Below are 14,051 nucleotides of genomic sequence, written 5' to 3'. Positions count from 1 at the left end.
TAGGAGATGAACAAAGGATGAAGGAAATTCAAATAGCATTAGGATTTTGAATAACTAGTCCCAATTTAGGGAATCAAAGGCTTTTGCTATATCTAAGACAGTTATGAGTGTTTCTTTATTTTCTTTATTAACATGATCTATAACAGAAATTATCCTTTTAATACTGTCATGTGTGTGACTATGCTATATAAATCCAGTTTGATCATTATTTATTATTTTGGGTAGTGGTATTTTCATTCTGTTAGTTAATATTGTCAAAAATATTTTGTAGTCATTATTTAATAATGATATAGGTCTATGATGAGGTACAGAGGTTTGGGGATTTGTTTTCCTTTAGGATTGGCGTGATTAAGCAATATCTCCAAGTGGTGGTATTAAAGCTTTTGAATGAATTTCTAATAGAGTTTTATGGAAGAGGGATAGTATCTTTGAAGGAAAAAGTTTATATATTTCCATAATTATGCCTTCTCTACCTGGTGCTTTATTATTTTTACCCTCTTTTATTGTATCTGCAATTTATTTGTAGGATATGGGTTCTTGCAGATCTACTTTTAATTTTTCTGGCATTTTTTTATATTAGAACATTTTTCATCTAGATTTAATTGATCAATATGTATATTTTCTTTTTGGAAATGTTCCATATAGTGATTTCTATAGGCCTCAAGAATGTAACCTATATCCGAGACATTTTCCCTTTCTTTTCATGGAATATACTTTTAATGTTATTAGCTTTGATTGTATTTTGATTCTTGTGGATAAATTATTATTATTAGTTTTTCTAAAGCTAAACTAGTTTTATGTATTAGAATTTTGTTGTATTTATTGTTTAATACTTTTTTCTTTTTCATCTCCAAATTATTTTGATTTTTTTCAGCTTTTACTGACAAAAGTTTGGATTGTAGCTCTTATAATTCAGAATTGCATTATCTGATTTTTTTTATACCAAGTTTGGGTTTTACCATATATGTAAGATTTTAAAGAGTCCCATACCATTATTTAATTTATTTCTGTGGTGTAATTAATATCTAAGAAGAACTGTAATTCAGATAACCAGGGTATGAATTATTTGATTTTCGTTATATATGCTGGAATTCTGGAGTTAAAGATTAATGGTTTGTACTCATTTTGAAGTTTTAGTATCAATGAATTGTGGTCTGAAAAGGGGCAGGGAGTGATTGAGAAATTAATGATTTTAGAGTGCAAGTCATTTGCAGCAAATATTTTATCTATTGTAGTTTGGGTACCAAATCTGTGATCTTGATGGGAAAACAACAAATATTTATCTTCTTTAAATTTGAAAGTATCTACAAGATGAACTGATTCTACCCACTTGTTTAAAGCTTTTGATACAGCAGATGTACACAGTGGTCTTTTATTTGTAGTTTCAGAAATATCAAATATACAGTTAAAATCTCCTCCTAATATTAAGTTGCCTTTATAATTATTGGAAATGAAATCCAAGTGTTTTTTAGCAGTTCCTGTTCTAATGCCTGGGAACCAGTATAGATTGGCGAGGGTCCATATTCTATTATATTTAACTGTTACTAATGCCATATGGCCGTTTTCATCTTCATACTTATAAATGATTTCTGGGTTAATCACATTTGTTTTCCATAAAATTGTTACCCCTTTTGTCTTTGTCTTATAAGTGGATTGCGCCAATATCATACATTCCTTAGGATTCCATTTGTAATTGTCATTTGCTTTGAAATGAGCTTCTTGTAGGAAGACAATTTGTGCTTTGTTCAGTTTTAAATATTTCAGTAGATTTGATCTCTTGCTAGGATTGTTTAAGCCATTGGTATTTAAAGATAATAAAATTAAATCCATCTTAGGTTATTTAGACTATGTATTTTTTGTTTTATTGTGACTATTAAACATTTTTCTCTGATAACTATAAAGTATATGTTTGAGCTTTTAAAGGAAATTATCAGTTTTATACACAGTTCTCCCGTTCGATTCTCGGCTGGGGTGCCTTCTGTGTGGAGTCTGCTTGTCCTCCCTGTGGTCGCGTGGGTTTTCTCCGGGTGTTCCGGTTTCCTCCCACATCCCAAAGACATGCTGTAGGGGGATTGGACACTCTAAATTGGCCCTAGGTGTGAGTGTGTGCATGTGTGTGCCTTCTGTGGAAGGTTGGGTGCTGGGCTGGCAACTCAACACCGTAAAAAACTCCACTGCCAATCATGAGCAGACAGGTGATCTGCTGTGGTGACCCCTAACCTTGGAAAGCCGAAAGAAGAAGAAGACTTTGAGTGTTTACCAATAAAGTAATGTTTTGGTCAGGCATACTAAAAATGTTTTGTGAAATAAATTTAAATTAATAAATGTTAACAAAATTAAGATCTGCACTAGCCATGAATTGAAAATTATTCCTAATCTGATGGCTAAACCTAAGTCCATCACATTATCACTCATATCTTGACAACCCAGAACATCTGAGCTCCAGAAATTGAATTATCATATGGAGACTATTTCTAATAGGAATAAGCAATATTTATATTATTTTGAACAGATATAGTACTACTGTAGATTAGACAGAATTGTAATACAATATAAATGTCTACTTATTGTATAACAATTAATAGTTATATGAAAGACAGATGCCAAGCAATTCAGTCATAGTAAAGTAGGATGTATCATATATTAAATCTCAGTAAAGGATTATAGCACACGGTTACTTAACATATTCACCCTTATTGATGAAGTCTTTCAAAACGTATTACTTAATATAAATAGATGGTAATAATATTTATACCTAATGTTTATAATACAATGTATTTTACTGGATATATCAGAAGTTATATTTCATTATTTTCCAGCATTTAAGTAATCACTTTGTTTGTTGCTAACTTACTTAAAGCATCAAGTTTGTTTTATGTGAACATTGATGAAAGTTAGTGCATTTTAATTATCAGTGCATCCCTCTTCCCCCTATTTCCTACACATAAGGATTTTCATATCTGTCATTTCTTATTATAAAATGAGTGAAATTATAGGTTAAAAACAACAAATTCACTTATTGTAATTAATGATTACAAGTTCCCTTTCCATATTCATAAATTTCCATTTTATGGCATATACTGAAAGATTTTAGATTTAAATGGCAACATTCCATTTTGTATAATCATCAAAGGTTAAACTGAGTAATTATTGTCAATTCAATACTATTTGTTCAGAATGTGATTTTTACATTCTGTGACATTCCTAGTTAAGGCTTCTATTGTTTCCCTTGAACAACTTTGTCAGTTTGATGTCATGTATAAAACATTAGTTGCCTTGGTAACAGCTTAAGTATTATATATGGTCAAGATGGGTTACAAAACCACAATTCAAGTTAAAGCAATATGACTTGTTATGCGCATTTACTTATATGAGAAAATCATCATGCTTCCCTTTGATGTTCAATATAATGTATGTCACTTACAACAAGTTAAAACAGTAGTGATATTATACACAAGCCCATGTTATTAAACTGAGAGTCTATTGTCAATTTAATACTATTTGTTCAGAATATGATTGTTACGTTCTGTAACATTTCAAGTTCAGGCTTCTATTGTTTCTCTTGAACAACTCTGTCAGTTTGATGTCATGTATAAACATTGGTTACCTTGGTAACCACTTAAGTATTATATATGGGCAAAATGTGTTACAAAAAATACAATTCAAGTTAAAGCAATTACATGACTTGTTATGCATATTTACTTATATAAGAAAACCATCAAGCTTCCCCTTAATGCTCAATGTAGTGTATGTCATTTATGACAAGTTAAGACAGTAGTGTTATTATATACAAGCCCATGTTATTAAATTCAGTCTTTAATATCTAAATTCAGCAGACTGCTTCATCATATATGACGGTTATATATTTTATGTCTAGACTTACTAAAATCATCTCCTTCTTCTTCTTTCAGCTTTTCCTGGTTAGGGGTCCCACAGCAAATCACCTGTCTGCTCATGATTGGCAGTGGAGTTTTACAGTGTTGAGTTGCCAGCCCAGTGCCCAGCCTTCTACAGAAGGCACACACATGCACACACTCACACCTAGGGCCAATTTAGAGTGTCCAATCCACCTGCAGCATGTCTTTGGAATGTGGGAGGAAACCGGAGCACCCGGAGGAAACCCACGCGACCACAGGGAGGACATGCAGACTCCGCACAGAAGGCACCCCAGCCAAGGATTGAACCGGAGAACCTCTTGCTGTGAGGTGGCAATGCTAACCACTGCACCACCGTGGCCGCCCTAGACTTACTAAAATCATACATTACATAATTATTGTGTGTGTGTTTTTTTTTTTTGGCTGTTGCTTAGTTATTTGAGAGACCACAAGCTCTAATGCTTATTCTTATTATTAGCTCCTTCCAAGCATGTTTATACAGTCTATAGACTTTAAATTATGAGACCCTTCTAGTTTCTTATTTGTTATAAGTATATTCCCATCCTTACATACACACATATCAGTACTTCAAGCATGGGCAACAATGCCCATCCAGTTTTGCCAGAATACCATTCACTAGTTCATGTGGTGTCTTTCCAGGCTGTTCTTAAAATATCCAAACCAATATTTGTCCTGTTCCATTTTACCAGCCTGTTCCATGCAGTGGCTACTCTGCCAGTGAACCACTCAACACACCTTCCATTCCCACAGATATTTCCATGAAGGAAATCTGATGACTCTCTAGCACTTCCTGGCAACCCCAAACACCCCTAGAATCTGCTATCCTCACTTGCCCAAGTGCTCTTAGTCTTTCACAATAACACAGACTTCCACTCTTATGTAAGTCCTTAATGTGTTTGGACTAAAATACATTTTAAATATAAAATTGCGCTTATTTTTTATTTTATTTTTTTTATCAAGAATCAACTTAATGAGCTAAACAAAGTGTTGGGAGACCATCAATATGTGTACATGTGGTTTAAAACAGCCCTTTTATATATATGCTTATATATATATATATATATATATATATATATATATATATATATATATATATATTTTTTTTTTTTTTAAACCAAAAACTTCATTGCTTAGAATCATCTCAGAGGCTCCTCAGAGCCGTTAAACATTATCATCACTCTGTCTCCATTACCATAGCAGCCTGAGAGCATCTGTTTCTGTCAGTGTGTCTGTGTACTGCATACCAGAGGCTCGCAATGCACCTGAAGCAAACTTCACTTCACTGCAACTTCAAGCCTAAATTCCTTCCCTTTCAGCGAGGCAGCAGCCAGGAAAAGAACGGAGAGCAAACAGATAAAAAAAATAAATAAAAACTCCCAAACAAGCCACCACAACAAGAGATAACACATTCTTCCAGCCTTCCCACCTCTCACTCAGCAGATGTGTAAACAAACTATTCTCTGCCAAAATATCCCTAATCACAGTTTTATCCACCCCCTTCTCCTGGATCCAGGCTAATACATCAAATTTCTCTTCCTAATACACAAGCATCAGTAAACCTCAATCACAAGCCACAACATACAGCTTCCCGCAGACGAAAATGGCAACATACAACAGCTGCCAGACACAACTGCATTCACACACACCATGTCAGGCTTAATCAAACAGCACTTGAAGCTATGATACCTGCCATAATTGATATTAACTATGTTTATAATAATGACATTTGTACTAGCTGCCAGACACAGCTGCATCCACACATACCATATCAGGATTGATCAATCAGCACTCCAAGCTGTGATACCTGCCATAATTGATATTAACTATATTTAGACAGAATAATGATGACATTCGTACTAAGAGCTTGCTACTATTATTTAACCAGGATATACATGACATTTCTAAATCATACTTTAACTGAAGAAGGCATTAGTCTCCATGACATTTTTTTTCAAAACACTGTACTGTTACTGCTATTATATATGATGTTAATTTGTTACATTTTAGTCTGAACTCTGATGAATGGAACCTTGTTGAATTAGTTAATTAATTACTTAAATTATTATAGGTAAAAACAATGAAAAATGAACAAGATAAGTATTCACTGAGTTCAAGTAGGGGAATAGAAACTTCTATGTTTGTATTATATGTTGCTTTGTTTGGCATATATATAATGTAAATAGAACCCATCTTGACCTACCTTTGTTTGTGAAGAATGATTGGACTCTTTGAACATTCTGAATAAATCATTACTGTTTCTCACTTGTTTAAAAAAACTCTCCTTTTTTTAAATAAAAACAAATAACAAGTGATGTACCATATCAGCTGATACTTTGAGAGATGTAGTTGTAAGAGTTATTTTTTGAGACAGCTATCTTGGAATCAGTTTTTTGTTTCTTCTTTCTAGCATCAGTCCAAGGATTTGTTTCATTTATTCTTTTAAGAGTAGGGGCCATCCATCCCATTTTTTTCTGGGATAGACACTATGTTGTTTTTGATGAATATAGTAGCTTCTTCTAAGTCATTAAAGGTTCTCATGTCATTGGCAAAAAGTATTTTATCTTGGCTGGAAAGGCCAGCTGTGCATTAATGTTTTGTTTCAACAGTTTTATTATTAGCCAGACATTTTTTCCTTTGTTCTAGCATTCTAGAAGAAAAATCATTGTCAACCTTATCAGGCTTTGATTGTATTTTAATAGTGATGTTCTCCAAGCAGATTTTAATTAGTTCCTTGTCCAGAAATGAAAGAAATGTTATAACTATGGATCTAGGTGGAGTATTTGTTGAGTTAGAAGCAGGTTTCCTCAGTGCGCTATGCGCTCTTTCAATCCCAAATGAAAGTCCCTCTTTCAAGCCAAAAAATTCAGAAATCCAGGTTAAGTATTAAATAATGTCTTCCTTCACCTTCAGTGTTTTCAGTCACACCAAAGATCTTTATGTTGTTTCTCCTTTCCCTGTTTTGTAAGTCATCTATTTTGTTAAGCAGCCATGTATTCTGTTTAAGTAGAAATTCTTTTTGGAATTCGTCCTCTTTGAGTATCCCTTCAATGTCATTTAGAAGTCTCTATATTTGTGGTTTTTATATGGTGTTGCTGTAATAGTTCCTTAAGAGTATCATTCTGTTTTTGAGAATTAAATTTGAGGCTTTCTAAGTCATTTTTAAAGCCATCCATCTTCAAAGATAGTTCCTGGAAGGTAGATGTCATCAATTGCAGTTCTTTTTTCAAAGCAGCATCTGGAGGAGAATTCCTTAAGTTGTTCATATTCAGTGACTCAATATATCTCCAAGTTACCTGACAGGAACATTTTTTGCACATCTCCACCAAAATTGATCTTTATGCAGTTTAGTAGTTTATCTATAGGTTTCTGATGTTGTAAACTTGAAAAATAATAAACGTTTCCTATATTATTATAATAATTTATGATGCTTTCAAAATTCACTGCTCTTAGTTGGCCATCTAGGCTCTGCCCCCCCTTAAACCTCTCAAAATAATCAGGTATGCCCCCACTCAGTGGCTACGTTTGACAAAAGTCATCAAAAGAATGCTTGCCTTGTGGCCTGCCCTGAGTTCCTACTTTATGTTGTATGAACCACAGCCAGTTGAAGTGGATATAATCACTGAGAGACTGCAGAACCATGACATTAAGCTGGTATTCCTGCACCTGCAGTATGCCACTGAACCACTGCAGAACTTCAACGAACAAATGCAAGGCAGGGAAAGCAAATTGCTCACCTTGCATAATGACATCCAGAAAGTATTACAGACATATGCTAGTAGGGTACTCAAACCACCAGTTCCTAGGCAATTTCTGGGCAACATACTTACTATTGATCCAGTTCCTGAAGTGCAAGACATCCTGTAAGCCACTGAAATCCATATTGGTACTGATGCTGAAAAATGTTTGGATGACAATATGGATGATATCAGGGGTACAATAGTAGAACAGAAACTTTTTCAAGAGAGCCAAGCAGTTTTACTTCATAGTCCTACTCAAAATGAAAAAAAAAGTCTGCTACAGATCCCCTGCTGCAGAACCTGACCAGCTTATTAGATCCGGCTATGAAACTATAGCTTTCTTCTACTTTTTTTGCAGATACTGACACTCGTCTTCATTTTTGCAGTTCACGTGTGGATCATTGCAAACTGATTGGCATATTTCTGTGTATGAAATGACCAAGTGGTCATATAGATCAGATGCATCTAATTTCTTACAGTATTGATCAATGCTGCTTGGTAGCCATGTAATGCAAGACCTCCCAAGATTTCCAAAACTAATGCAAACTATGCTGTGTTTGCCGCACGCAGTTAAGCAGAATGGGCATTTAGCGTGGTTTGCAAAGTCAAAACTGAGCTCAGTCACTTACTCGAAAACATTTAACTTTTTATCAGCAATAAACATATATGAAGACCATGATTGCTATTGTATTAAACATCTGAAGGACATGATAAAATAGAAAGAAAGGTTAACAGCTGCTTATAACAAAGAACATTCCATGGCATCAGCTGCAGAAAGTGACTCTGCCTGCCAAAATGCTGAAGTTGAATAAAGTTAAGTCTCACATATAACCATGGGGGAGTGATGTGTACAACTGTAGCAAATTGTATAGTCAATAGTCTGAATGTAAAATGCCTTATTGTTATGTATTTGTGTTTTGCAATTGTTTAAGCAACTTTCTTTATAAAACTGGAACTCATGGGTATGGGGAGTGAACGTGTATTACTTCTTTAATTTTATACATCTCTGTGAAAATATGAATGATCGTATATTTTGAGCATCTCTGTGTATACATACAACTCTTTTTAATAAAAAAACTGCACTAAAATGATACACTGTCTGTGTAACTGAATGTGTGTAGGCATGCCCATTAATGTGCTTATTTGAATAAACATATCTTATGTTAATTAGGTATCCCTGACTGTCCCTGATTTTAACATATTGTGTTCCTGATTCTCTCATCTGAAGGTTGAGAGGTACGGATCTGTGTACTTCCATGTTTAGAAGTACATCCTAGCAAACACAGTAAATGGGCTAGTCCTAGGACCACTTTACCAATGTAGGCAACGTAGCAAGGCATGCATTAAATGCCACATGACAAATATTCTAGTGAGAGTTACTGTTTGATATTATATGTATATACTATTTACAATAAAGTAGGAAGTCATTTCATTGTGCATAGCACATATGTATCTTCAGAGGTTAAAGGAATATCAACTATATATATATATATATATATATATATATATATATATTATATAAAAACTATATATATATATATATATATATATATATATATATATATATAGTGGCACTAAGAAGAGGAAAAATAAAGTTGTGTAGACAATGGCAGGGAAGGAGACAACTGAATGAGATAAAAGTCTAGGACAAAGAAATATGAGCTGAGAAACAAAAATATGTATGTTAACAGGCAGAAAGGTACACATACTGGTCATGAAATTTCTCTTAAAATACACTATGCTTAATGAAGCTTTTCAGTGTAGTCTGTAAGTAAGGTGCTAATGATAAAAATACTCTGTCCCCTATAAAGATATTAAATGGTGGTCTGGCTACTACAAAATCAGCAGTGGACTGCATTCTAATGTCATAAGTGTATTTAGATCTTGAATTCTGCCTTCATAAAAGGGCGGTAGGTGCTATAGTGTGAAACATATGTCAGGGAGATAAAGTGGAAATTGTATTTCAGTAACAAGTGACCAGTTAATGCTATAAAAAGTGAAGTCCCCCCACCTTACTCATGTGTACTAACTCTAACCCTACTCTTGCACCTGCCTGCCTTTATACATTATATTATTAAAAAACAAACAGGTCCACTATCAAGATGACACTTATCTCAGTTTTGTAACTGGGATTTTAGGGGTTTTTGGTGGGAAAGAAAAATTCAATATTTTGTGATTCACTCTAAGTGGTAGTTCAGTGTTTTTGTTAATCTCTCTTTTTGTAATACTGTAAAATTATCATTCTTAATATGTTTTGTGACAATTTGGAGCTTTTCACCCCGGGCCTCCACTGAAAATGGAATTCTACCCAGTCGGACTTTCTGGATAATCAAATGTCAATAAATAAATAAATAAATAAATTCACTTAAAAAGCTAGTAGAACAGCAGGTGTTCCATCAACATGCATCTTTCAATTGATAAGAGCTATGAAACTCTAATGTCTGGCATTACTGATTGACTATAATCCTCAGTGATTTACCAGAAAATCTAAATTTATACAGGGGAACAAGGCTAAAAATGAGGCAAAAGTCAGGGCGATTCTGCAAAATTAGAGACAGCTGATATATATATATATATATATATATATATATATATATATATATATATATATATATGAGAGAGAGAGAGATAGTTTACTATCACAATACTGAAGCCCACAGTCTTGAAACCCATAATCCTGAGACCAGAATATTGAATGACTAAAATGGTGATGAAAAAATTGAACTTCTGGACATGCTTCCATGCAGGACCTAAGCTAGCACTCATTCCTGGGTCCATATCATTGGAGGACCCATTTCAGCACTCGATCCTGGGTCCACACCCATGCAGGACCCATGTTAGCATTAGTTCCTGGATTCATTCTGGTAGGGGGATTCAGTATTCATTATTTTAGACATTGTGGTCATCAGCATTTTGGTCTTTTAGTATTCTTCTTCTTCTTTCGGCTTTTCCCGGTTAGGGGTCGCCACAGTGGATCGCCTGTCCGCTCATGATTGGCAGTGAAGGCACACACATGCACACACACCTAGGGCCAATTTAGAGTATCCAATCCACCTACAGCATGTCGTTGGGATGTGGGAGGAAACCGGAGCACCCGGAGGAAACCCACATGACTACAGGGAGGACATGCAGACTCCGAACAGAAGGCACCCCAGCCGTGGATCGAACCGGAGAACCTCTTGCTTTGAGACAGCAATGCTAACCGCTGCACCACCGCGGCTGCCCATTTTGGTCTTTTAGTATAACAGTATCTAAACATATCTCTCTCTATATATATATATATATATATATATATATATATATATATATATATATTAGATATAGATATAAATATATATAATACATATGTAATGTGTTACTGTCATATTCTGTTATTAATACCTTGCAAAAATATATTATCTCATTGTTCTTTTTTGCTGAAAGTTAGAGAATGGAGTTGTGTGGAGGTCGGAAAATCTCAGTAAACAGTAAAACAGTGACATGTATCCTGGGGCTAAAATTTGATCAGAGTATGCCGTCTAAAGACTCAACTTAGAAATGTCCTTCAAATGTTTGAAATACCATATTTGAGTATTTTTTATATATCTCTCTGTAAATCTATTTATCTACATAGGATACTTATATTTTATCAATTTTTTTGTTACCTGCAAAAAAGCTGATACAACTGATTAAACTGTTCTTAAATTGCAATTTTTTTTTTGTGAGGGTTTAGGAATTTACCCTTTCCTTACTGTAGTATAGTCTTAGAGTTGGTGTATATAATTAGCAGGGGGTATGGGGGAATTAACCTCCCACAAATGAAGATATTATTTTTTTGTTTTGATATTTTGTTTCCAACTCATAAGTTTTGAGTATTTGAGGTTTAGAATTATGACAATTCAATGACATGTCATAAATCCAAAAGTATATATTATATAGCATGTGTGTGTGATTTGTATATATATATATATATATATATATATATATATATATATATACGTATGTGTGTGTGTGTGTGTGTGTGTGTGTGTATGTGTGTGTGTAGATTAGACAGATATGTCATGTAGATGCCCATAAGCTTGAATTCTATATCACATGTATATATTCTTAGCTCTACATTAAATGCTTCTCTGTATTAGAATTATATCTTTGTATTAGAATAGCTGATTGCTGTATGTACTATATAAGACCTTCAAGTTTTTGCTGTACTAAAAAAGAAAAAAAAAACAAAAAACTTTTTTTATCATGATTGTGTACTGTACTTTTCTGTATTGGAGTTTTTCTCCTTGGGTCTCCACTGAAAATGGGCTCCTGGCCCAGTTGGACCAACCCGGTTAAAAATGTCAAATAAATAAAACAATAAATGTCAAATAAATAAAAAAATAAAATATGATGCGCCTCCTGCATTTTGCTGTGTTTTTTATACTAACAGATATTAAATGATCAAAAACTAGTTTAGTTTGCAAGATATCAAGAAAAAATGTCTTGCACTTTTCATTGACTGAGGAAAACACACTGACATCTCTATAAAAGTTATTTTCTTTGTCAGTCTATTTATTTTTTCTTGCCTTACAGTTTAAAACCATTTTACAAACATGATATTTCAATTTTTATCATGATTTGTTATAAAGTATACCTTGAATGGAGGGTTTCTCTGTACTTCAATGGAAATAAACACATCAGCCATGGTTTCTTTTTTTTGTACTTCCATACTTTTGTCTTGGGTTCCTAAATCATAAAAAGAAAAAAATGGTGTCCTCTGCTCATTTTCAAAATAAATATATAAATAAGCAAGCATGTATAGTTAATCTTTAATGTTTCCCACAACTAATTATGGTAATGCCTTTTTTCACTGAATTACTGCTGCTTTAAATGAGACCCATTTGTTTTCTTCTTCCTCTTTGTGTTCTCATCATCTGAGCTCAAATTATTAATAGTGATTAATTTTCATATCTCCTTAGCAGATTTTCTTCAAAAACTTGGTAGTTTAACTCCACAGAAAAAGTATAATTGTTAGTAGCTTTCCTCCCACAGAATATCTGGCCAGACATGAAAAATGAAATGTCTTTGGGAATTTGCACTTACTCTCGAGTTCCTTCAGTACAGCAGTCTCTCAAGACCCTGTCTATTATAGTATTTAATAATTAATCTGTGAATGTCCTGCAGTGTTTCAGTACATCTCTCTAACTTTGATATATTTTAAAGTTAGACATATTTATTGCAAGGTATAAAGCAGCAGGTTTCAGCCTTGGGACTATGGTACAATACGACTTCACAAAACAGTTTTCTTGGGACTACCTTGACTTGTCTACACTACATATTGAATTTCAAAGCTACTGACATGGATTCACAGCAGAAGAGGTTTGGGTAGAAACAGGACCTTTCAAAGAGAAAACAACTTTGCTAGTAAAATAGTACATTTGGTTTTCTGAGCGAGAACATATGACTAGTATGTGTGCTGTAAATGAGACTTCTGCTTGTTTTAAATCAAGAACTGTAGAGTGAGTATTACGTACCACAAAATGCTTTACATGCAGTTACTGTAGCGGTATGGTTTCTGAAGGCAATCATGAGGTACCATCATATCTACAGTTAGCACTTACAAGCAGGCTGCAATGGTATTTATCAATGTGCATGACATATTGCTTCTGTAAAGAGTTAATGCCACAATTAGAGAAGTTCATGGATCTAATGAAATGAAAACGTAATTTTCTAATAGTATGCCAACCTGTGTGTGTGCAATCTCTAATCAGAAAGCATTTAAAGCTTAATGATGTCAGCACATTAAGCCTGTTTAATCCGCTGTCCTAGAATCAGCCTTTAACCCAATCAGTGAACGACGTTGCAAGCTACAGTTACTGAATGCAGATAAACAGGAAAGAGAGGCATTTACCTGTTATGAAAATACAAAGTCTGTGTCCGGAAAAGTATAAGCTCTCCAGCCAGAGTTACTAATATACACTTGTACACTATATTTAGAATGATGAGCAAACAGAAATGCAGTAATGCTGACATCTCAGTCATCTGTTGAATCTGTGTATTACACTTGGAATCTATAATGTTGTCATGCCGCTTTCCTTTTTTCTTTCATCTGTCTGAGGCAAAGTCAAATCCCTCCATTTACTTACAGTCACTAGTGCCACTAGCAATGTTTTGTAAAGTCCCACCATCCTCCCCATGGAATATTACATTTTTCTTTTTTTTTTAACAAGAAACATCAATGATCACATATGACATAGGCAAGCTTACACTTATATAAATGAAAATAAAAGATACCAACACAATCTCATTTGCAACCATTAAACATTACAAACCATGCTGACACAACTGTAGCTGCAAACATTATACATCACTTATAATATATCCAGTCATTGTTGGTCAGCCATTACATAGCTCCTTCAAATCTCGCCTTCTTTTAAACCATGTTCCTCCTCTGCAT

This window comes from Protopterus annectens, chromosome 9.part0 (genome assembly GCF_019279795.1).
Source record: "Protopterus annectens isolate FY-2018-M chromosome 9.part0, PAN1.0, whole genome shotgun sequence".
Lineage (NCBI taxonomy): Eukaryota > Metazoa > Chordata > Ceratodontiformes > Protopteridae > Protopterus > Protopterus annectens.
This window is presented reverse-complemented; position numbering follows the sequence as displayed.